Genomic DNA, 22,089 nt, shown 5'->3' on the forward strand with positions numbered 1-22,089 from the left:
CAAAAATACAAAAATAATTGCTCAAGTGCTAAGGCTAAAATTAGAGCTTGATAATATTCCATAGATAATAGTGTAAAGCTTTTTCAATCATTGAAATACTCATTGCATTAAAATCATTTGTATTATGTACACTTCGTAAAATGTGTATTACAAAATCTCTGGATAAATTTCAAAAACTAAGCAAATTTCTAAATATACCTTTCAATAAATGCCAACTTAACACTTTTATCAAATCTTGCAGAATAATGCCTGATTAAGCTGATGTCACTTAATTGAAAACTAAAAAAAAAATATAAATATAATTTTCAATACAAAATAAGCTTGATTATAAATTAGACTCTTTCAATATGTATTTGTTTATATTTAGTATTTGTTTTAAACTACATATATTGCGTATTTATTTGAAAGTTTCAGCTCAATGTCGCAGTTATTATGCCCGACGCAAAAGGCGTGAACAGCAACTACTACAACGTCAACAACTGTGAGTGCCAATGGCATAAGCCATGCCAAAGCTAAAGACATGGTAATTAGTGGAGCTATACATGCATAAACGTACACACACACCCACAGACACACACACATACACTCCGAGAGTCGCGCGCGTGTAGAATTTATGCATTTGCTGAAGCCGCAGAGGCCGCAGAACGCATGTGGCTGGCAGCGCGCCTATTGCTAGGCTATGCTTTATTTTAAATGCTTTTAATTGTTGTGTCAACACACACATATACACGCACACAGAGACACCAGCTTGGCTGCAGGCATAGTTGAGTGTAGTGTAGCTCTTCTCTCCTCCATATGGTGGCAAGGCCTGTCAAACCGCAGCGCGCCTAAATGCATGCTTTAAAACTTGTTTGCCTGCAAAGCTAATGAGCTTTGCCATTACACAACAAGCCATCTATTCCCTCTACCTCCTTCTCCTTCTCTCGATCGCTATATCTTCATATGAGTGGGTGTGTGTGTGTGTGTGTGCACTTTGTTTGCGGTTGTGTCATTAACAGCAGGCGCCACAGCTCTCGGCCTGCAAAAGTTATTAGCAACAACTAAACATAAGTAAGTGATATTTGCCCGGGGCATACAACTTGGTTGCAAGCAAATGCGGGCGCAGGCGATGGGGCATCAAGTTACATGCCAGTCCAAATATTAACTCATTTCGGTTTAAGTGCGTGCTGTGGCACAAATTACTGGAAAAACTTTGATGCTTAAGCATTTCATTATATGTTAGGTGTGTGTGTATGTGGTTGTTTCTCTGTTTGTTTGTTTACTTGTTTGTGTGTGTGTGTGTGTGTTGATTTTGGGGTTGTATGAGAAAATTAATTAAATTAAAATTGATTGAAGCACATTTGGTGCAGGCAAATGTAGAACGGTGAGTAGGTGAGCAGAGACTTAGATAAATGATATGAAGTCTGTCTTTATTGGATTCATTTCACGCAATATGTAGTTGCAAAGTCTATGGCAAGAAATTAAAAGCAGATAACCAAAAGAAACCACTTGAACTTGGAAAATTAAGTATGCTAGTGAGCTGAGCTAATGACAGAATTATTAAGGACTATTTCAGAGAAAAGTATTTCATCAAAAGCAAATACATTTGTGTTAATTATTCCATGCATCGCAAATGTTTGTTTTTAATAGAATTATAATTATAAAAATATGCAAATATTGACAAAAAATGTGAACAAAATTCAAATCTCATATATTTGCCGTTAATATCTTAACGCTTCACTTGCCAGCGCTCATTATAATAATGTTGCGTTATTATTTTATTTCGTATTTCATGTTTTATGTGCATTCTTTTTGTTGTCGCCTGTCGATTTTGCCTTAGTTATATATATTATTATATTTCATGTTAATTAATTTTGTAATTAAATATGCATTTATGAGCTCTGGCGCGAATATACATAACTCATCAAGCGTGTACTATCTATCTATGAAATATACTGAGTGTGGGAGATGGGGATACGTGTGTATTTATGGCATTTTCAATGTATTTTATCAGTGCTTCCATTTATAGTATTTGCATACATTTTGGCCAGCGGGCATGTTGACACATGTTTGAAATGTAAATAAATAATGCAAGACAGACACAAAAGTGCATATAGATTTCGAATAAATATTAATGGCGCAAATGATTTTCATGTAATTAAACAAATAGCTAATTATTTTTGATTTTTAATTAAAATGCAATAGCCGCAAGCAATAAGCATTGAAATCCATTAAAGAACGCACACAACAAATAGTCTGCGCATCATTTTCGATTGCAATCAAAAATTTAAGTGGCAATAAAACCACGAAAAACTAAACTAAACTACAAAAAAAACAAATTGCATTTATTATATTAGTTATACTACAGAATAGATGCTGAAATAAATAATCAAATAGTTTCACCATAATTTTATTATTGGGAAACACTTCCGTTCTAGAAAAATAAATGACAAAAACATTCGCTTTAGTTTCCAGCGCTTTATAGAGTATAGAAAACTTCATTTGCATTTCGATGTCATTTTGAATTTCAACGGTTGTGCTTTGATTATTATTATTATTATAATTTCTTGTTTATTTGTTTTAATGAAAATGCATAAATAAATGCCAAATTACATTAAATGCTTTTGCTAATGCTTAACAACAATTTCCGCTTGCATGACTTTTCTGTCCATATATGGTAATTATTGGAAAATTTAATGCTCAGTCAGTTGGCAAACAATAGAGAAAATAATGCGCACTGTAAGTTAATTATCAATTGTTCTAACGCTAACGCATTCAGAGCGCATTAAATACGTACACTAAGTAGGCAGATCACAAATTGAATGGAAGTTTCGTTGTTTAAATTCCACTTTGTAAATGCAGCTTTATTACCACTCTAACGATTGATAGGGGGAATGGAAATGTAAACATTTCAAAATACAATTTTTTTGTGGATTTATATAAAATTGTAAATGATTTCTAGAAGCTTTCGCTTTTGGTCAGGCGTGCACTAATTTGAGTTTTAGTCGAGTGAACAACTTGAGATCAACGTTGTACATTAATCAAATGCCTAAAGGGGACGCACCTAGCAAATATTTAATCTAGCTGAAAACCTACGGCAATCCTTATCCCTACTCGCTAAATAAAGAGCGAAAAATATGAAATTTGAGTAATTGTTCGGGGTTATGTTGTGGCACATCATAAATCATGTTGCATAGTTTTAGGCGCGCACATAAAACCCTATTAAAATGTAAAATTAAACCAAGCCAAGCCAGCTAACAATATTTATTAAAAATTTGTTTGAGCTGCCAGAAGGAAAAGAATAGGAAGTGAAGGTTCAGGTGCAGGTGCACTAGCTGCTTCTATCCTTTCTCTCTTTGCCACCTTCAATGTGTGTGTGTGTGTGTGTGTGTGTGTGATAAAATAGCAACAATCACCATTAGTGTCACATGCCATCATCAATCATCGATGCGAAGGACGACGGCGTCCAGGGTACAAAGGACACACAACAGGACGAAGTCGACAGGCGTCTTGGCCAAACAAAGACGCTCGTTGAGCCTGTTACCAGTTTAAAGCGCTTTTAAGTAGTTGGACTGAGAAACTTGGTCTATTGTTTTTCGGTCCTGTCATTGTCAGCTGTTGTTTGCCAAGGACATGTACTAATATTTTCATGTTCGGCTTGTCAAGCTTAACCATTTCAGGGGTAAGGGAGCTGGAACAATTGTGTAACTGTTTCTTTGTGCTGCAGCAAGCTCAAGTTGTAAGTCCAACACACTGAATGCCAGGTGCTAATGAAGTGTGTGTGCAGACAATACCCAAGTAGTCGAGGGCGCCTGTGAGAAATCCCTAAAAGCTTCTGCGAGTTTCTTTCGCCCACTCAAATGTCATCATTTATCACAAAATAATTAAAGAACAAAAAAAAGGGGCGCTTGCATTTGGAAAAAGCGCAGCTAAAGTTCATGCTAAAAAAAAGAGGAAATGGGGTCGCTTTGGAAACTTTGTTTCAGGTGCGCTTCAAAGTCGTTGTAAAGTCGCAAAAATGTTTACTGATATGTGCGCTGTTTATATGTATGCGAGTGTGTCTGTGTGTGTGTGTTCAGCGTGCCACAAACAGTTCGAGTCTCCGGAGACGTTGGTCGGGAAGAGACTTTCGTAGACTGCGACGACAAAACACTTGGTAATAACTGCCACAAAGTTTTTTGTTTCCATTTTGTTGTTGTTTTGCTGCTTGGGAAAACTGTTAACTTCAAAAAATATAATTTATGGCCCCCATAGCCGCGGGTTCAACGCGCACCGTCGATAAGGTAAAAGATACTTTTTAGGGCCTCTCAGACACACATTCGTAAGATACTTTTTAAGGTTGTGTGTGTGTGTGTGAAACACTTATGACCAAAAAGTTTTTCGTTTGCTGTCTGACAAACATTGTTGCATAGTTTTTGAAGGCCACATTGCACTGAGTTGTGACCTGCAGGTGGAAGCAGCAGTTTTCTCTAGAACGCTAATAGAAATAGGAAATGTTTACAAAGTATTTTCATAACTTCCGACACTGACACCTGACACACAGAGTGCGAGACAGTAGAATCTCTGGTGTACTTCTGTATGGGGTATTTTTTTTTTTTTGGGGTGTGTGAGTGCCATAAATAAGGCAGCACAAATATTTCAAGACGCGACTGTAGCTGTAGGTAACTGGCATTCTGACACTCTGGGCTCTAAATAATTTGCACCAACACACGCATCTCTGCCTCTCCCTTCCCCATTTTTGAACCCTTTCGCAGGCAGCAGGACATCAGCAGGATATGAAAATGGAATGGGACAGAATTGCGTCGCTGTCGCTCTGTTTATGTCTGGAATGCGCCGACGACGAAGGAGAAGACGATGAGACGTCTGTGCTGCTGCTGCTGCCAGGATAAATATGAAAAACATGCAAAGTTTGCGTCTCGCTGTCTCAGCAGCATTTCTTATGCCTCCCTGCTTATTTTTTTACTTGCTTCTTGCCAGACATTCCTTAAGGTGCAACATTGCAGGTGCAGGCAATACAGGCCCCCAAACATTGCGCTGCGTTTTTCCTTTCCTCTCTATTTTTTTTTTTGCATAACAAAGTGCAAACTCATTTTGTTGCTGCAAGCGCGTGGGCGTGGCAGATATGTTGCTGCTCGTCTATTTTTTCATACTAGTTGCTTGCATGAAATTTAATGGCTTCCACTTTGTTGTCGTCTGCCACGCCCACGCCCACGCCCACGCTCACGCTCAACGCAACACAAAACAACACGCAGCGAGGGGCTGGCTATGCAAAACATTTCGTGCTGTTTTGGCATGTGAATTATGCATCTTTTTTTCCTCCCCTTCTCCCTGCTCTTGTTGCAACGACACAAGAGAAAAAAAAATGTTTCACTTTTTTTTTTTTTCGTTTTTGCTTAATTTAACGCTAGCATGAAAAATTGTGCAGCTAGTCAAAAGAAATGGTTGCAGCCAAATCAGACAATGCTGTTACCTTCGTTGCATGCCACAACTTAGCACACTCCTAGATAAACACCACAACCAGACCGAGCGAGCGAGTCAAGCCACATGGCCAATAAACTGAGCGACTTGACAGCAAGTTGCAAATGGCAGATATGAAATTCACTCAATTTTAATGCGCTTAATCATACTCTGAACGTTTTGCTCTACAACATATTTCACAATTTCGAATTTTGTTGAGATTTGTGAATATTACATATACATTTTAAATATTTAAGCACAATTTGTGACCTTAAAAAGTTTACAATTCAGAATGGCTTATGCAGGATTTGCAAATTGAGTTTTAAAGGCTTTATACTAAGTTAAAAAAAAGCTATATGAAATATTTTGAAATATTGCAGAAAATCACAACGAAAATTGAAGTATTTCTAATTTTTGTATAATCTTATTTTTGAGATTTAAATCAAATAAAAATATTATTTTACCTAACTCAAAACAAAATGTAAGACATCTATTTTTTGATAATCTTATTTTTATGATGAAAATTTAAATGAAATATTATTTAATTTTAACAGGAAAATGTTTGGCCCTTATCAATGTTAATGCTTAAGCATGGAAGTTATTTTAAAGCTACAAATCTAAGTGAAATATTCAACCAAAGAAAATCTGACTCTTATCACTGTTTAAGTTTTTAGGCATCACAAAACTTGTTGGCTAAAATATCTGCATACTATCAAATAATAGAATTTCCCATAATAGAATAACAAATATTTATATCTCAAATCCTAAACAAACATATTATATTATTTTCAGTTATTTCTTGCCTATTTATAGCTCAAGCAGCGTAAGAAATCTATTAAAAGATTTGATCACTCAAACTCCATCTTCGGCATGTTTACAAATGATGTGAGCAACACTTTCACTTGACGGAAAACTCACACAAATGCTGTGAAATTGATGAGGCTTGCCCAAATCAAGTCATACATGTAGTTGAGGCTCAGGCGTTAGCCAAATTTAACACCTCAGCCATATGATTTATGGTTGGGATGACGCGTCATCAGGGATTGTTGTTGTTTTTTCTGTTGTGAGTTGAGGTGGAAATTGTAGAACGCTGAATTCCAATTGCCAGCTCAAAATTTTTGAAAGGCGGCGACATTTTTGGCAAATTTATGTATTTGTCAGGCATGTGACAAAAAGAAAACACACACAAACACACAAAGAAAATGTGTAAAGGAAAAGTGAACGTACGTAGACAAAACAACAGCAAAACTTTTTTGCCGCAACATTGTTTTTGCTGCTGCCTCTGCTGCTGCTGCTGCTGCTGTGTGTGGAGAGTATTTGAGCAGTAAACGTTGTTGTTGCGCCGTTGTTATTGTTGCTGTCTCTCTGCATATGATTTATTGCATGCAAATGCATGTGCCGTGCCAGGACATGGACTCTTGGTCCTTTTGCCCAGTCAGTGGCTGCCGTTTTGCAGGGCGCATTTTGTTGCAACAAAACGCAAATTTGTCTATTTCGTCAAAAGTGCGACAGGCGTTTTTGGGAGCCTGTGAGCCTGGACGTCTGAACGTCTGCTGTTGACATTTGCCAGCCAAAAACAACCGCAGGGACAACTCTTCTCGTTCTAGTTTTCGTTTTCTGTGTTTCTCTGGTAAAAGTTGCAACCAAAGACAAATCACACGCTTTTACAACGGGGCAAATTGTCAGTGCTGACAAAAAAAGAAAAAGAAAACTATGCACAAGCGCTATAAATTATGCTCTGGAATTTTTTGTTGTTCCTCTTTTTCCTATTTTTTTTTTTTTTGGTTGCGTGTGCAACATTTGCATAGTTTGCCATCGCATAGTTTACTGGGCAATAACAACATCAGAGGCAGCAGCGGCCAGGGCCACGCCCACAAGGTCACTGCTCAAGGGCAGAATATTGTAGAATATTTTTTTTTTTGATTTTTGTTTTCTTATTCATCGCTAAAGCAAACTTGATTTTTAATTTTTAGCTGTGCCTAAGAGCAAGAAACAAGAAAAAAAAGGAAGAACTGAGAACATAAAGTAAATGCAAAGAAAACTGCGTTGTAAGTCCCCCGAGGGCCCCAAGGGTCCAAATCCACGAACCCTTCCGCTGGGAGGGATAAACTGAACGATGGCGAGGGGGGAAGGGAGAGTAAAAAGGGTTCGTGTGCAAAGTTTGGTTTGGCAAAATCAACAACACAGCAGCAAAAGCAGAAAAAAGCGAAAACACTGCTGTTGACTGTTACATTATAAACAAATATATACACATACAGTTATGTACGATATGTTTTGTATATGTTTTGTAGACTTATAAATATTTGTTTGCTGTATGAGAGATACGCAGCTCGACATCGTCGCTTTTAGTTCTTTCCCCCTCTTTTTATTCTTATGTTTTTTTTTGCCGGCTGTTTGTGCGCGCACAAAAAGTAAATTATTTATCTACAAGTACTACAAACATACACATATAACATACTCTATATGTATAACACAGAGGAAATTGGAAGTGCTCTGCGCACTTGGCAAAAACCGGCTGTGTAGGTGGGAGGCAGTATAAATGTTAAGACAAACACAAGACACACACACACACACACACAGACGCGAACATACGACGCGGCTTTCAATTAGAACAAGCGAAACGAGCAAAATTAAAAACACGCAGCAGCAGTGCAAGGCAAACAAGCCATCCCGGAATCCGGATTCCGGATGTGGAAGCCAAGCCCGTTGAAGCTGGCGGCGCCTCAAGAGCAACTGCTAGTCCAAGAGCAAGGACTATGCTTTATATATGTGTATGTGTGTGTATGTGTTTTTTTGTGCTGGATTCGGGCTTTAATGAGAAACTCAAACAGCAAACTTGCAACGCAGCTGCTTCGACAAAAGGATTGCTGCGTTCTGCAGAGCGCTGTTAATTCCATTTAATAATCCCTAACACTTTTGTAATATAATTTTTGAAACTGTATGCTTGATATTTTAAATTTAATGATTTATATAACACAACTAGGAGTTTAAATATTATAAGCAAGCTATATATTTAGGGCCTCATTAATACGCCTTAACATTTTGAGCTAAATATTTTATATAAAAAAAAAGAATTCAAAAAATTTAAACATTTGCCTTAACTACATCTGCTGGGAACTTCTCATTACTTTCAGCAAATCTCAATTATCTTTTGCTTCAACCAAACGTTGCCACTTTACCTATTCTTTAAGCCCTAAAAATGTAAAAAAAAACAGTGGAAAGAGAGAGAAAAACCTAATTGTCTAACAATTGCTTAGCCTGTGCCATCAAACGACTAGCGAAGCGGTTTAAGTGTGTGCAATTACTACAGAGATGCAGATGATATCCACAGCAGAGAGATCTTGCAGACAGAGCAGCTCCTTCAGCGAACGGTTACATTCAACGCTTAACAAGCACTGCACTGCATGGCACAATTGAAACCAGAGAGAAAGGAAGCAAGACGCTGAGGGGCAATATCGTGATATGGCCAAGTTTCCAAAGGGTCGGCGATGCGATGCGATGCAGTTACATCTACAGCTACAAGTTTGGCTTGGCTAAGATAAATACACTTGGACCCTGACTGAAATTGAAGCGGCTAATGAAAAAAAAGACGAAGAAGATGAAGAAATATAAGAAAAGAATGGCAAAAAATATGAAGCTTTGGCTTGGCTGGCTGCTTGGCTGGTTGGGTTGACTTGGCCCAGGCCCTTTTTCAATTTTCATTTTCGCAGCTAAACTGTGAAACAATTTTTAATTAACACTTTTAAGTTGGGCGCGAGCTAACGCAACAAAAAAAAAAATAAAATAAAAACAGCACATAGATACACGATATAATGAAAAGAAAAGATAGAAAGGAAAAGCGCACAAAAAAAAATTGCTCATTGTGTGTCTCAAGTTTTTTCGGGTTGCTTGAGTTGGCTTTCTTTACTTTTGCCCTAGCGTTTGCCTTTGCGCTGTATTTTTTAATTAATTTGGCATTTATTGGAAAAAGGGTTTACCAACTTGCTACACACATACACATATATATTATATATATACACGACATGTATAGCTTTCATTAATTTAATGCACTGGTCTCAAGGGCCGACGAAACAAAAACCCGGTTGGGTGTGGGACACACAACAGTGACTTTTGAGACAAGAATCAGACAGCTGCGATGGCGTTGTAGTTGCCACTTTGTTTTGTTGGCCATTTATCTTTTTCGGCCACGTCACTTTGCCACCAAATGCAATATTCATAAAATGCAATTAGTCATCGCATAGTTTTAGGGGCCAAATGCGCCTTATGGGCTCTCTAGTGGCATTTATTTACTCTCTGTACGCTAGTATTTCAAATGCCAACTGACTTTAATTACCCATCTGAAGCGGCAACAACAAGTGCAACAGCAGCAGTAGCAGCAATAGTATCAAAAACATTTACAATTCTTTTAATTAAATTCCGCGAGCAAAGAAAAGTAGCGGTCGTGTGTGTGTGTGTTGCTAATTTGAAATTCCTATTTAATTTCAAGGTGTAGCAAAGAGGAAGATAGACTGAGAAGGAAAGAGAAAGATATCGTGCTTATCCACAACACGTTTAAGCTTTTAAAAACTACGCTAAATACTGTACAAAAGGTGGAAAGTGTGAAGGTTGCAACACAGAGGCAACTTTGTTGGGTGATTAAAAGCGAAAGTGCATGTGGTCTATGCTCAGCTTGCTATTGCATCGTTTAAGCTGAAAGCGAGCATTTGTTAATTTACTATTTCGATTTTATTTACTCTATATGTTCAGCATTGACTTTTATGTGGCTAAAGGTTAAATGAAAAAGCGATTCTAATCAATGGAAATTTTATTTTTTAATTGCTCTCAAAGTAGCTAGTTTTACTTGATACTGTTATTTAGTGTTTCATTTCCAATTTAAAAGTAATTCAGCTAATTTTACCTAATGCCATACTTCTTGCATTTACTAAATATCAAATGGAAGCTTATTTTTAATCTAGAAAATTTATTATTCATATAAGTAGTACTTTTTGTCTTTGTAGTAATTTACCTGTTACTGTTCAAATATTGTTGTTTTATATTTTTCATTTACTATTATATTTCAAAGAAAACTGAAAATAGCTCTGCTTATTTTTTATACTATTCAACATCGATCTATTTACTAAAGTTCGATTGCAAAACCAATTATAAGTAGGTGCTAAATTGAATTTCTATTTGATATTTTAATACTTTGTGGTTGCAGATTTACTTCTGGTAAAATTGTTTATACTTCGTTCTTTTTATAGTTGTTTACAAATTTATAGTTGCTGCCTGTTGCTTGTTCAAGTTCATTTTTATTTCATTTGAAATTTGCCTGCATCAAAGTCCCCAAATTAATTTTTATTCAATCAGTTCTTTTCTTTTCATTTTATTTTGTTGGTTGTGCGGCTGCCACTTGAATTGCATTTGTAATTGCACTTCAGCTCAGTTCAGTTTAGTTTAGTTCAGTTGAGTTGAGTTCAGTTCATGGCTAGGGCTCAGTTTAGTTTGTTTCGGTTCACTTCAGTTGTCTGGCTGTCTGCAAAACAATTGCCCGAGCGCACCTAAAAGTATGCTACAATAGTGAGACAAATTGATGGCATGCTTCATTGGTGCCCCACCCCTTACGCCTCCGCCATCGAGCAAGTCTTATTGCAAAAACCCGCTGCTGCAACTGATGTCTGCAATTAATTATCAAAAGTGGGCGCGGTCGTCAAGTGGGCGAAAGTAAGTGAGTGCCTCCGGACTGGCGAGGAGGCTATCTGTATCTGTTACGGTGCTGTTCCGAAGCTATCCTGAGTGAGCCGGAGTTTCGGAGGCAATCAATGTAAAGAGCGGATATATATTTTGTTTTGGCTCGCCAAGAAGTGCACTGCAATTGAAGGCAGTCGTAACAGACAGACAGAGACAGAGACAGAGATGGAGCTGCAGCTTGGGTTAGGTTGGGGATTTGTTGGTTTTTCGTTGCAGGTGTAAATAATTGAAAGATAGTTGCTTTGTAATTAAATACACAAGACACAGGCAGAGAGCAGAAAGTGTGGTTTTTAGACACACTCTGCTTCGTAGATTTGTTCATTAGGCAAAAGGACTTACTGCGCTTAGTTATTAGTGTGTAAGGACTTCACTTACCTGCAAATAGAAAGAAAGAGAAAATGTTTTAATTAAATGGTTAAGCGAAAGCAATGAAAATTCTTAGTTGATATTATGACACTTCAATTAATCATCATTGCAAAGAAATTTGCTCATATTTTATGTCAGCCACAAAACGGCAAACGACAAGCGACAAATATCAAATTGCAAGCGGAAAAGCTATGCGGCATAGACTTGAGGGCGTATGTCGTGTCATGAATGCATAAAATGGAGTAAGGGAAATATGGGAATAAAACAAGTGGCAGCCAACAACAACAACAACAACAACAACCGGGAACAACAACCACACAAACAATCAAACGAAGCCTGTGGCAAAGCAATAAAAAGAAGCGAGCGAAGCGGATAGGAAAACAAATTAAAACATTCCTACGCCGAGCACAACAACAATAGCTGAAGCTGAAGTACAATTGCAAGACGCGCACACATGCGACCCAGAGAAAGGGAGCCAGGAAATATATACACATACGAGTATATACAAAAGGCGCTAGAAGACGGAGGGGGCGTGGCCAGCGAAATGGAGAATGCATGCAGCCCCGCGAAACAAAAGGCCAAACCGGAACTGAACTGAGTCGCCGCTGAATTGAGTCACTCGCTAGGCTCGTTGAACAAAATCAAAAGGACATTCATTTATAGAGCGGCGTTTGCAGCTCTTCAGCTACAGAGTTGCAAATATACTTTTTTTTTTCGTTTTGTGTGCCATTTGTTTGCCTTGCTTCTGTTACTTCTGCTTCTGCTGCTGGGCGCAAATATGAAAGGCAGACAGCAGACAGCAGCAGCAGACTCCGAAAAGAGAAAAAGAAACTGTTGCATACCGCCGCATACAGCACACGGTTGCTCATTTTATGGCTGGCCAGGTTCCTGGACTGCTGCCGTTGCTGCTCCTTGCACAGTTCGCCTGGGTGCGCATTGTTTGAATGCCGGTGCAAAAAACAAAAAGAATGAACCGTGTCCTCCCCTCCCCTCGCTATCTTGTCCTGCCTGCCAGTTGTGCAAATATTTGTTTAAAAACTTTACGTTGAAATGCATTTGCGGTTGAGTGCCAAGCGTTGCTGCTGAGTGCTTCAGCCCCTCAACAAAAAAAGTAAAGTAAAGTCGTTATACCAGGCGCAAGTCAATGCCAAAAATTGCTTTTGAGTGCAGCTAAATGTAAGCAAACAGTTCAAAGTATCAAAAAGTGTTGCCTATGTTGTTTCGTTTTCTGGAGACAGCAGCTAACTTTTTGGGACCAGATATGAAAACGCCGCTTATTATATGCTTACATATTCCTTGTCGTCATTAAAAAAGTTTGTCAACTATTTGTAGACGCAAGAAACCCCAAGTTTGTCGATGCTTCGACGTGGCCATTAGCATAAAATAAGCTGTAAGCAATCAAAATGGTCAGGCTTAGATTGATGGTCTAAAGTATTGCCAAGTTTTGTGTGAAGCTCGAAAATGTGACAGGAGATCAAACATAAAGCGCTACGCCTACTTGCAAAATGTCACCCAACGAAAAAGAAGAAATAAAAATATAAGTAAATGTTGAGAGAGGCTTGTGGATAATCCCAATGCGTTCCGCCATGCATAATAAACTGAGCTTTACATCGTTAAGCTGTCACTCAAGACGCGCGGCTGGTCCACAAAACGCTCTGCTAATATTTGCACGAAATTTAATGTATCAATTAAAAATTATGAAGTTTACTAATATGTAAGAGCACGTACCAGCCGCAGGCAGGAGGCAGCAGTTGCAAGGAGGCGAAAAGGAAGAGGCGAGAAGGAAGTCGTACGCTTGGCATTAGCGCGCCACTTGGTATGCCGAGGCTTTTTTGTTATTGTATAATATAATGGCTATGACTCGTTGCTGGTCTCTGGTCTGTGTTCTTTGGTCCTTTGCTCTGCTGTGTGTTTACCAAAGGATATTGCTGTGCATATTGAAAAGCAACAGCGGGACGCAGGCAGCCTTCGGACGTAGGTCAAGGCATACTTTCTGTGGACCGCTACCCTTACACTTACAGCCAGTTGGCAATTACGCTGAGTCTGTGTGTGTGTGTGTGAGTGTGAGTGTGTGCGAGAGTGGGTGTGGAATTATCGTCAGTGGCAGGACTTGCATCTTAATGGAAATGGATTCAACGGCAATTAACATAAGCAAATATATACAACGGGTTCGCCTCTCATACAGTCTCTGAGTGTGTGTGTGTGTGTGTATGCTAGTGTGTGTGTCTACGTGCTAGGCGTTTGCGGTTCAAGGCAGATAACTGCCAGCCACATGAAGCATACGTGGTCCTGCTTCAGTAATGGCGTTATCATAAGGTGGGCGGGTTCTTTGTGGTTTATGCCGCATTCACATCCTCACATCCTCCACTTGCTATTGCTTTTGTTACTCCACACACACACACAGAGACACGCTCACACTCACTCGCTGCCGTGTCGAAGAAAAATGGCTCTTTTAATTTAAATGCAAACACGTTTGGCTTGGCCTCTGGATTTATGTGATAATCGTTTAAGTGAAAATTTAATTGCATACTTTATGTATGGGGTTTTTGTGTTTGGCTCCAAAGATCTGATCTGAGCTCGAGGTTTTAGGCTTAGGGCAAATAAAGCAAAATTTATGTAATTTTTAAGTAAGCCTCACAAAATGGACGGCTCTTAAATGGCGTATGTAAGTATGTGTGTGCTTCTTGGGTTTAATTGTAATGACAGCGCGCCTAAAAGTATGCAATAAATTCCAAGTAAAAGTCATTTCAAGGTGTGGCTGACTGTTCTGGCTGGGCACTTAAATAATGGCCACATGAGATATTCCAATTCCTATCAGTTAAGCCACATTTAAAGCTATGTATATTTGAAATTGTCTTAAGCTCGCTCGCACACTGCAAAGGGATGCAAAGGTTTCTCGTGCATTACAGGAATTATATGCAAATAGCCGTTGGGTTTTGTTGGGCGCCCCAGTTTCCGTTTTATTAATATGTTTTATTAATATTTACTTAGGTCAGCGCCCGGCACCGAGATGAAAGCTTTGCTTTTGCTGCTTGTTATACTCGTCGCACTCGTCCTGTTAATAATGTGGCGCCCCCTTTACGTTTTTGCCTCGTGTTTGTTTTAATGTAGCTCATAATTGCTTGACCAAAGGATTTTTTAATTAAAAACATTGTAAGTCGTCCTACGTCCGTTCGTCTGTCGTCCGTCGTCCCTTCGCGCGTCCGCTGCATGTGCTAATAATTTGTACGCTCGCTGTTTGTTAAAATAATGAAATTTTTATTATTAAAAAAAAAAAGTGGGCAACGACGAACATGGCTAATATTTGCTTAGCGTTTCGGGGCGCCACACACAGCAAATGCTCAACATTACTTTGTAATGTTATCCATAAGGCAAACAGTCGAATGAGTTAATGCTTCTTCAAATTAGTTTCTTAATCAGCACTGTGCTCTCTCGGGTGTAAATTGAGTTTTGATAGCTTTTTTCTTTGCTATTAATAATGTACAATGCAATTAATAAATGTGCTCGTTGTTTGCATTGAAATGTGTGATATTAAGTGTAGCTTTTTACTATATTAAGTATACGTATGTGGAGCTGTCTTTTTCTTTTGTTTGGTTTTCATTATATCAAGTATACGTTTGTTGAATTTTGTTATACATATTTAGTTTTATTGCATTCTTTTGAAGTATCACAAGTATACGTCAGTTTAAATTTATTATATTGAGTTTATATTTGTTTGCCTTTTTTAAAGTTGCGCCTTTTACTATATTAAGCATACGTCTGTTGAACTTTCCTATAGTAAGTGCCAATTTATTAGCATATTTTTGTAGACTCTTTAGACAATTGTAGACAACTAAATGATGTGCCTTTTTTTGGGTTTTGGTTTCGATTAGCTGCTGTCGACGCATTGAATTAATTTCCATATTGTTCACTCACTCCACGCCATTCTCTAGCATGCCATTGTGAGGCAATCAATTTGTTAAGCCCTTGATGGCCAATAATGTCTAGGATGCGGCAGCGAACACAGCTGCGCAATTGGGCTCAAATGGCTGGCTAATAAATTATGTGGCAATGCCACTGCCCTGGCTTACCGTACAATAAAAAAACTGCGAACTTAACATAATTTTTGCCAACTAATCCTGCGGCCAGTTCAGGCGCCGCATTAATATTTATATAAACAAATTTAATGGCGAAATAATGGAGAGCTGCAATCAATTGGAGACCCAGTGTGTGGGCGTGGCACTCGCCATTGTTGTGACAGCCCAGAGCGAGAGAAAAAGAGACAAAGAGAGAGAGAGAGAGAGAGAGAAGCAATTGCAACTGGGCAACCGGGCAGCAGACAAATGTCGCACAAATTAAAATCAAACGCTAAGCTGGGGCTTAATTTAATTATACAAAAATAAAATGTCAGTTACTCAATTAAATTTTAATACAATGCGCTTTGACCCAAATGCTGTGGGGGAGTTTTCTCTCAACCTTCTTCATTCATGCTGTCGATGAGCACTGCAAAACTAACATTGGCAACCATTTGTGTGGCAGCAGCAAGAAAAGAGAGAGGAGAGTGAAGAGAGGAAGAGGGAGTAAGTGGGTACGCAGTAAAAATAAATTTTCATTTGCAATTTCAATCAGCGCTAATCCTTGGCAAGCGCATGCGGCCGCTGGCAATGTCGCATCCTTCGCTTTTGTCCTGGCAAAAACACCGCCTGCTGCGTGATTTTTGTAGCCTAACTGCAGGCGTCGCAGATTGGTTGGATGGTTGGGCGGGGGTTGGTTGGCGGGGTCAAACGAGGCTGGCTTAAAAGTGCAAACAAAATTAAGCACGTACGCTGTGGATCCGGGACACCGTAGCCCCAGATTAAAGCTGTCCAACTGCGTGAGACACAATATATCCTTATCAAAGGCTCCGGTGCTCAGTAGTGCCTCGAACTCGGCCTCGGTCTCTCGGTCTCTGTCGCAGTCGCAGTCGGACTAGGATTCATTCACGTCCACTCTCTGTTGGTGCCCCAGACATTTGTTGTTTGCGACAATAATTCTCAATTTAAAGTGGCCAACACACAGATGAAAACATTCAGCTCTCCATCCCCTTCCCCATCTCTATCTCAGTTCTTTAGCTAGCTGCTGCTGGTGCAACCTAATCCCTTGTCGATTAAGTAAATGCCTGCGACGTTTGTTTTGGACACGATGCTGTCGAGTCGAGGCACTCGAATGGACAGCTACAGTTCATTGGGATTAAAAGATTTTGTGTTAAAAATTTTTCGTTATTTGTTGCATACTCTGCTACACTTTGTGGCTTCGTCTCTAATCGCCTGGGACGCAGTCAGTCACAGTCCCCAGCTAAAGACAACGACAGTGACAACGACAACGACAGCAGCAGCAACAACTTTTGACAGTCATCAAGTTTCTCGCGCCAAGTTTGCCAAATGAAAATTGAAAGCAGCCTCTTAATGCGCCTTCTCCTTCTCTCTTCTTCTTCTTCTTTTTCTTCTCAGCGCCCAAATGTATGCTATGTTAAATTGTATACACACTTGAAATTTTACATTTTGAAACAGTCGCGTTTTGACAGCTGTCAGTTTTTTGTGGCTGCCGCCTCATGAAATATTTATGGTATGCAAAAATGCGTAAAGCGGCAGCGAATAATTTTAATTTCTATATAAGTTGTTCCCACATAATAATTTCTTGCTGCTGCGCATTTAAATTGTGCGTTCAATTCGCCAACAAATAGTTGTTTGAAAATTTAAACGAAATAAAATATTTACATTTCGAAGAAACTCCAAACTGAGATTTAACAGTTTTGTGCGTTTGCTGGAATAACTTTGCACTTAAATATTTAAGCATGTACAAATATATGTACAGAAAAGATTTTCCACTTCCTTGAACTTGGCGTGTTGAGTGTTCTTCCCGCCCATTCCATTCGGAAATATTGCTGCTGGTAATTTATACTTTGGTATTACTAATTTTTCGGTAATTTCCTTAATGTCCTTTTTTGGTATCTATGCGTCGCACATTCGCACAACAAGGAAGTGAGCCAAGCTGAAATAACAAGCTGAGCCCCAGGCGCTGATAGTTGCTTTACATGGCCCAGGACTCTCAGCTCTACTCTGCACTGCTCTGCGATGTTGTTCTACTTGTTCTTGTTGTTCTTCATGATGATAGAGTTGTTGTTGGTGTAACCCAAAAAGTAAGCTGTGCCTGGTTTGGCATAGCGTATGTTTGATAAAAGTTCAAACCCTGAACTTTGCGCATGTTTAAACAACGTAAACGCAAAAATGCTGCTGGCTATTTTAGTTGCAGTCTCCTAACCCAAATGCCCAGCCCTCTCAACTCTCTACTCTTCTCCTTCACTCATCCTTTCCCCCTCTTATAGTTTGCTGCCATTGTTGTTTGGCAAAAGTTTGCAAGCGGCTCATGTGTATCCTGTGTGTGTGTGTGTGTGTATGTGTGTGTGAATGTGCTTACCGTAAATGTTTCCCTACAGTTTTTTGGGTGCAGACGACGACGTCGACGACGACGACACTGAGCCCCCCGAAAATTTAATCTCTTAAAAAGTGTCTAGGCTATGCCCAGCGCATCCTTTTGCTACCCAACTATTGTTGCTGTTGTTGTTGTCGTTGTTGATACGGAAATATTGTTTGTGACGCACTTTTGGCACTAATGTCTGCCGACTTCCGTCTATAGTTTTTTGTGCGCCTCTGGCTGCAGCCTTAATGCTTTTTAGCAGCTTTTGCTTTTAGTGTGCTTTAGGCTAGGCAACTTGATTACAGTTGATAGTTTTTGGACTCTTTTCGGTTGGCATTCTTCTTGTTCTTGTTTTTGTTTAGAGTTGTTGCCCTTGCTGTGCTATTTGTTGGCCAAGTTGAAAGTCAAAAATGTTTTTGCCAGCGAAAAGTTACTGAAGCTACTCTGAGAGTAGTGGAGATAGTAGTGGGCATAGACTTTAATTGCATCTGAGAGTGGCAAATTGAGACTGTGGTTTGCGAGAGGGAAGAGAGTTCCTTTTTGAGATTGAACAGAACTGACAAGACAATGCAATGAGTCACTTAAGGTGCTTTATTATGCGATTGAAAGTCTGCTACTTTCTGCAATCGATCATAATTTTAAATGTGTACAATATTTCCTTAGAGTCTCTTCTTTGATTTGTTGCTTGGCTTTCAGCAGACAACGACGTGCTTAAAAGTACTTACGACTTCCCTTTCATTTAGTTTGCAATTTACGAATTGCACAATTACTCATACGACGCGTTGGCTCGCTCTCTCCCTTTGTCTTTATGCACATAGACTTTTAATTTATATTGCACTTAGAACTTTGCACATAAATTTAACAGCTATTTTGCATACTCGCTTGGCGCCCAATAAATTCGCTCTCGATGTGTTTCACTCTATTAATAATATCGCTTTGCGACAAATTTCTTCATCTTGGCTGCCAAGTCAAGGCAATGCTAATGACATGCCCAAACATTTCCGTAAGTCGTTATCACAAAAGCAAAGTCATTATTATAATGCCAAATATATTCTCTAGAGAGAGACTGAGGGAGAAAGCGAATGAAGGGGCGCGCACTAAGCACATCATCTATTTAAAAAGTTGACATAAATACAATTATAGATTTGAGCGCGGGCGCTGTGAAAATGAAGATGAAAATAATAAAATTGAGCAAAAATTGATGTCAACTTTCGGTGAGCTGAGCAAAAAATATATATACGTTTGTATATATATATAGTACGAAAAGAGGAAAATAAAGCAAAACTTGAAGACGTCGGCGACGCTGACGACGACTTCGAAACGGAAATGCCGCCATTAGAAAGAAAGAAAAACTGCTGCGCCATTGAGAATTGAACTGCGGGCTTTCAACTTGGCCCACAGGGGAGGCCAGAGAGAGAGAGAGAGACAGAGTGAGGGGGTTAGGTGTGGGGCGCAAATGACAAACAAACAAGCGACGTCCGCGTCGTCCTGGCGCAGATAAAAAGAATTGTCAAAGCGCCTTAAAAGTATGCAATGCCAGCAAAGTAAGCTGCAAAATCGACAAGTACAATGCTGACAGGCAATTGCTACAGTTGTTGTTGCTATTGCCGCTGCCGCTGCTGCTGCTGCTGCTGCTGTTATTGTAATAATAATATCGATTCGACTGGAGGTATAAAAATGGGCATGGACAAGAAAGAGAAAAGTACGAGTGCTATTGCCGAATGCTGCCTTGTCATCGCCGCCGCCGACCGTCGCCGGAATTCGTTAATAAAATTTTATTGAAATTGTAGACAAGCGGCGAAAAACCGTCGACAACGACGACGTGCAAAACAACAAGAACAAAAAAGAGAAAATAAATGCCAAGGCGCAGGCAGAGCCAAAGCGAAAGCCAAAATCGAAGCAGCGGCCAGAAAGAAAAGCAATTGTCATCATTGGCACGTAAACGTGGCAAATGCAGACGCCAGAGGAAGCAGGCGACCGGAAAAAGGCTGGCCCTTAAAGTTGAAGTGTTTTGCTCTCTCTGTGATAAAAATCTAAAGCAGCCCACGAGTAACAACAAAACAACAAACAGCAGCACCGACAAAAAGAAAAAGGGTTTGCCATTCTCTTAGTTTTTTTCGGGTGGCAGCTTTAAAAGCATGCGAAATACCTGCGGGAGTAGTTGCCACAAAATATGCAGCACTATTAACTTAAAAGCAATGCCACAAAAGCCAAGCTAGGATACAGCTGACAGTGCCACAGCGCAGCGTCGCCTCAAGGTATGCAAGAGCAGCAGCCGAAGCAGAGCGCCAACCAAACAAACAACTAAACAAAACTTGACAAGCAGCGCAGAGACAACGCCGCAAAACTTTTTTTGTCCCTACTCCCGAGCAAAAAAAAAATAGACAACTGAAAATTGACAACATTTTTTTTTTTGGTTGGAAGTAAAATCAAGACTAAAAGGACACAATTTCAACTATAAATAAAATTGTTATCCACGCTACGGAAATGATATTGAAGATGTCCGCTTTAACTTGAAGTTATGCGCAAGAAATTCGCTTGAAGTTGAATAGAGTTAGAAATAGCTTCAAATGAACTTTAAATTTGAAGAATAACAAAAGAATTCATATTTCACAGAAATGTGCTTTTAAATATTGAATTTGAAATTATTTTATTGCAAGTGAAACTTTTAAACTACTAATTAATATTAAGTACAATTGCATTTAAAACCCTTCTGCAAATAATTTAAAAACATTGAAATGACAAAAGTTTAAAGATTTAATTAATAATTGAATAATGTTGAATTTCATATTATTTTATTGTACTTATTCCATATAAGATAGTAAGTGAAGTTTTTGAATTAAAAAGTTACTAAAAAAAAACATATTTTATAATTCCACTGTGAGTCTTTTCAATTGAAATTTTGTTCACAATCTGCTAAATTTAATTTAATAACTCCAAATTAATTATTTATCATAAAAATCTTACAAAATGTACACTTTGCTGCCATTCAATAAGATATTAAATTGATTTTTAAGACTGTTCGTTAATTTAGTTTATTTTTACCAAAAATTTAAAAGTGTTTTTCTTAGTTTTTGAGAAGTCTTGTCAAATCACGTCGGCATTCAATTTCTGTGCTGACCAGTTCGTGTACCTCATTAAAGTTTATGCCCAGACGTTGTCTGCATCCACATCTGAATTGAAGTTTGCTCATCATTTGCTGCTGCAGCTTGGTTGCTCCTGCTCCGGTTGCAGCAGCAGCACTAACAGAAGCATCGACAGCAGTTGCAGTTTGCTGGAGGCGGCAGTGGAACGTGCCCATACATTGATGATGCGGCCCGCCATTTGTGCGCTGAGCGCCGCTCGATTCAATAAGGTTTGGGTTTATGCAAACAGACGTGCATTAAATTAAGTAGCCGCCACATTGGACGCCACTTGCAGTTTGCAGCTTGAAGCACGTAGACAACGACCATGAGATGAGTTGAGAACCAAAAAAAAAAATAGTGATGCAAAAGACAATGGTCGAAGAAGAAGAAGCAGCAGCAGATGGTCGACAATGTTGTCAAAGGAAGAACTTGGTTCACTTGGTGGCAGGAAGGGATTCGCTTGTGGATTGGCTGCGTCAATGTTTGGCCTCAAGCAAGTCTATTAAAATTGTTTATAACGTGCTGTTGTGCACGCTAACTCGAGAGCTGGTGTCGCAACAAATTGTGCACTCCAGCTGCAACTCATTCTATGTATTTTTTTTTATGGTATGGTTGCATACAACAGTTTTTTTCGGTTGCCTCACGCGACATGGCCATGTCATTTTTAATGATGCACGCAGCACAGCGCGTTTCCTACACAAAAAGCCCGGAAGTTTTGCGCTTTTAGCTGCCATGAGTTTTTTATGAGCCGCGTCGTCGTCCACAAGAACAAGACAAGAAAACTCCAGCAGTCGAGCCATTACGATGTGCCTTTTATGTGCCTAGGAAATGTGAGATTTTTACTTGACGCACAAGACAAATTTAGCATCACTTTTTGTTTTACTTCTTTGCTTCCACTACTTACTCATCTTGAAAGTAGCAAGTTTTTAATAAGCAACTTGGCGACTCTTGGCTTAAATTTCCGGTGACTAAACCAACTTGAAGAATAAAAAAAATTATG

General features: G+C 39.1%; 1 protein-coding gene across 11 annotated transcripts in view; it reads right to left on the reverse strand.

Moving 5' to 3' along the window:
• Positions 1-22,089, reverse strand: part of LOC133844417 (CUGBP Elav-like family member 4) — a 171,050-nt gene that overhangs the window by 32,388 nt on the left and 116,573 nt on the right. The gene's annotated exons all lie outside the window — the stretch shown is intronic.

Source organism: Drosophila sulfurigaster, chromosome 3 (assembly GCF_023558435.1).
Source record: "Drosophila sulfurigaster albostrigata strain 15112-1811.04 chromosome 3, ASM2355843v2, whole genome shotgun sequence".
Classification (NCBI taxonomy): domain Eukaryota; kingdom Metazoa; phylum Arthropoda; class Insecta; order Diptera; family Drosophilidae; genus Drosophila; species Drosophila sulfurigaster.